We start from the raw sequence: 3490 nt of genomic DNA, 5'->3' as shown, positions 1-3490 counted from the left end.
CAATTCCTCATTCGGTCACCACCTTGCTGTTTTTCCAAACCGGCGGCAACAATGGGCCGGCGCGGTTTCCTGTTCAGGGAACCAAATGTTACAGTGAAAGGGCGGGCCTACGTCGGCCGACCCTATCTTGTTCTATGTCCTCCACCTTGAGTGACTATGTCCCCGACATGACCCCTTTTCCAGGAAAATCACGGAAACCTCAGACCGCGCCTCCTCCCCTTGAGTAACCTCCTGCTCACCCATTCAAACTTCCTGATCAAAATATGCCCAGCGACCTGCGTAACAGGAGTCCGACCCTTCCCCAGCCAATCGGCTGAGGTCATGACCCTTCCCCAGCCAATCGGTTGAGGCCACAGCCATTACCTCACCAACTGCCCCTAGGCCCCAATAAAACCTTTGTGCTTTTGAAACTCGCTCTCTCTCCCTGGTATCTCACCGTTGTGTCAGTGCAGGTAGGGGATTGAGCTCAAGCTAGCTCGAATAAAGGCTCTTTTGCTTTTGCATCGGACTCAGCTCCCTAGTGGTCTTTGGGGATCACGAATTCTGGGCATAACAACAGAACCTTGTCTGGATCACCTGGTGGAAGAACCAAGTGGCACTCGGAGATCTTGGAAGGCAGGAGAAGGTTTATTTCACACCGGCAGGCTCAGAGGAGAACACTCTCCAGAGGTCTGATCCCCAGCGCAAGCATGGGGGACAATTTATAGTCTGTGACTTCCGCATTAGTAGTCATTTGGCGCGCCGGGCAAGCGGGGTAGGAACAAGAACCCGGAAGGGGAGTCTTCAGGCGGGGACTTGAACTCCCCTATCAGTCCTGTCGGCCATCTTATAACATAATTTTTTCCTATCAGAATAACTTCCTTTTTTCTTGAAATAGGTTAATAGCATGATATAAGCAAAGTTTACCTGTGAGGACCTCTTGCTTCACTATTATTCGCATTACCAACTTTGTCTTCTCTTCCACTTCCCCATAAATGTTTATCTTGAAATCCTTGTCATATGATAACTGGTTAATTAATTTATTTTTTAAGTTCAAAGTGTGCCTTTGGATGTTATTTATCTTTTAATAAAGAAAGATAGGAATATCTTTAAGATGCAAGTGCTGAAAAGGATGGAGGGTAGGGGCAGGTATGTGATAAAGAAGAAACAAAAAAAAATGTGTAAAATCACTATACAGGACCCCAAAACATCCCATTTAAGCTATATTGCTTCAGGTTACCTAGTTCACAAATTTTCTTTGCTTAATTTCTCTGCTTACAGTATGATGTCACTTACTGAAGTTTTTTTTTTTTTTTAAGACTTTAATTTTAAGTAATGTTTACACTCGTTGTTGGGCTTGAACCTACCTACAATCCTGAGATCAAGCGTCACATGCTCTACCAACTGAGCCAACCAGGTACCCCAGGTAGTTTTTTTTTTCAATTGATAAGAGTTAAATACTGTCTCATATGCCAGTTTATTATAGGCTAAAATCAACTTGGCAAATTTATTATAGGCTAAAATCAACTTGACAGATAAATATTTTTAAATAAGTAACAAAACCTTTCTCCATCTGATGCTCTTCCTCAAACATGTGAAGTGAATCAGAGAGTAAAACAAAAAAAGTATTATATTTCCCTTCAACTACTCTAGCACTAGTTCTCTTTAACTGGTATGAAACCCCAATGGGAAATTGTCTTTAAAAAATATATTCTTCTAAAATTAAGTAGAACATATATTAATTAAGCACAAAAATCTAAGTAATATTTTCAGTTATTATAACTACCAACTATTTGCAATTGCAACACATTAAGAATTTAAAATTTGCCTATCTTCTATTTTAGAGTCATGATAAGAGACTAATATTCAAAAATTATTTGTTATCTCTCTCTTTCACTTTTATATATCTTCTCAGTTGACAGACAGTCCTTGCTATTTTCACACTAAATTGATCACTTAGCTGATCTACGTAGCAAAAGAGGTAACCAGTCTGTATCAAATTTCCACTTACTTTATTTTACAAATAGTGAAAAATTAGAATTTCCCTGGTCTGCATCCTCTTACTAGTAACTGCAAACTTTATAAAAATATAAACAATGTGTTTTTTTTTTTCCCTCACTGAAGCCACAATACCTAGTGGAAGTTTTGGCATATAATAGATGCTGAACTTATTATATTCAACAGGTTTATTGAGATATAATAAATACATAATAAAATGCACACATTTAAAGGGAACCATTTGATAAATTTTGACAAATTTGGACTCATAAAACCATTACCAAAATCAAGATAATAAATATACATCCATTATCCTCAAAAGTTGCTCATGCCACTTTTTTAATCCCTCCTACCCACTTCTCTTTACCCCATCCCCATAACCTACTTATCTACATTTTATCACTATAGACTAATTTGCGTTTTCTAGGGTTTTATATAAGTACAGTCATACAGTATAGTATTGTTTTTTGTCTGACTTCTGACATTCAGCATTAATTATTTTGATATTAATTCATGTTGTCACATGAATCAGTAGTTTATTTCTTATTATTGCTGACTAGCATTCTATTGTATAGCTATGCCACAATTTGTTTATCACTCATCTGTTGACATACATTTGAGTTGTTTCCAATTTGGGGCTGTTACAGATACAGCTGCTGTAAACATTCACATATACGTGAATATATACACACACACACACACACACACACACACACACACACACACACACATATATTCTTTCAAAATTCTTGTGTAATTTTTTTTTTAATTTTTTTAACATTTATTTATTTTTGAGACAGGGGGAGACAGAGCATGAACGGGGGAGGGTCAGAGAGAGAGGGAGACACAGAATCAGAAGCAGGCTCCAGGCTCTGAGCCATCAGCCCAGAGACCGACGCGGGGCTCGAACTCAAGGACAGCGAGATCATGACCTGAGCCGAAGTCGGACGCTTAACTGACTGAGCCACTGAGGAGGCCCAATTCTTGGTAATATTTAGGAGTGGGATGGCTGAATCATATGGTAGGCATAAGTCTAACTTTTTAAGCAACTGCCAAACTGTTTTCCAAAGTGGTTGTACCACTTAACATTTGTACCTGCATTGTATGGGAGTTCTCCTACCTCTGTGTTCCAGCAAATGCTTGGTATGGCCAATTTTTAAAATTTTAGACATTGGCATAGGTGTGGTTGTATTTCATGTACTTTTAATTTGTTTTTCTCTAATGGCTAATGATATTAAGCACTTTTTCATGTGCTTTTTTGCCATCTGCACATCATTTTTAAGGAAGTGTTTCACATCTTGTTCCCCTTGGTGAAGGAGGAAAGTTGTTTGTTTTATTATTATTCAGTTTTGAGAATTCTTTATATATTCTGGATACAAGCCCTTTATGAGACATATGATTTCAAATATTTTCTCCCACTCAGTGGCTTGTCTTTTTGATTCCCTTAGCAGTGTCTTTCAAAGAGCAGGCAATTTTAATTTTTGTGAATTCCAAGTTACTATTTTTTTCTATT

At 38.1% G+C, this 3490-nt stretch overlaps 1 long non-coding RNA gene across 1 annotated transcript; it reads left to right on the top strand.

The window, feature by feature from the left end:
- The first annotated feature begins 437 nt into the window (after positions 1-437).
- LOC123381271 lies at positions 438-2823 on the top strand. The gene is made up of 3 exons (XR_006588096.1): positions 438-669; positions 1299-1405; positions 2778-2823. It is a non-coding gene; the product is annotated as an uncharacterized LOC123381271 (long non-coding RNA).
- Positions 2824-3490: the final 667 nt, after the last annotated feature.

Source organism: Felis catus, chromosome A2 (genome assembly GCF_018350175.1).
Source record: "Felis catus isolate Fca126 chromosome A2, F.catus_Fca126_mat1.0, whole genome shotgun sequence".
Taxonomy (NCBI): domain Eukaryota; kingdom Metazoa; phylum Chordata; class Mammalia; order Carnivora; family Felidae; genus Felis; species Felis catus.
The sequence above is the reverse complement of the archived record's forward strand: the minus strand, read 5'-3'. Positions and strand labels throughout refer to the sequence as shown.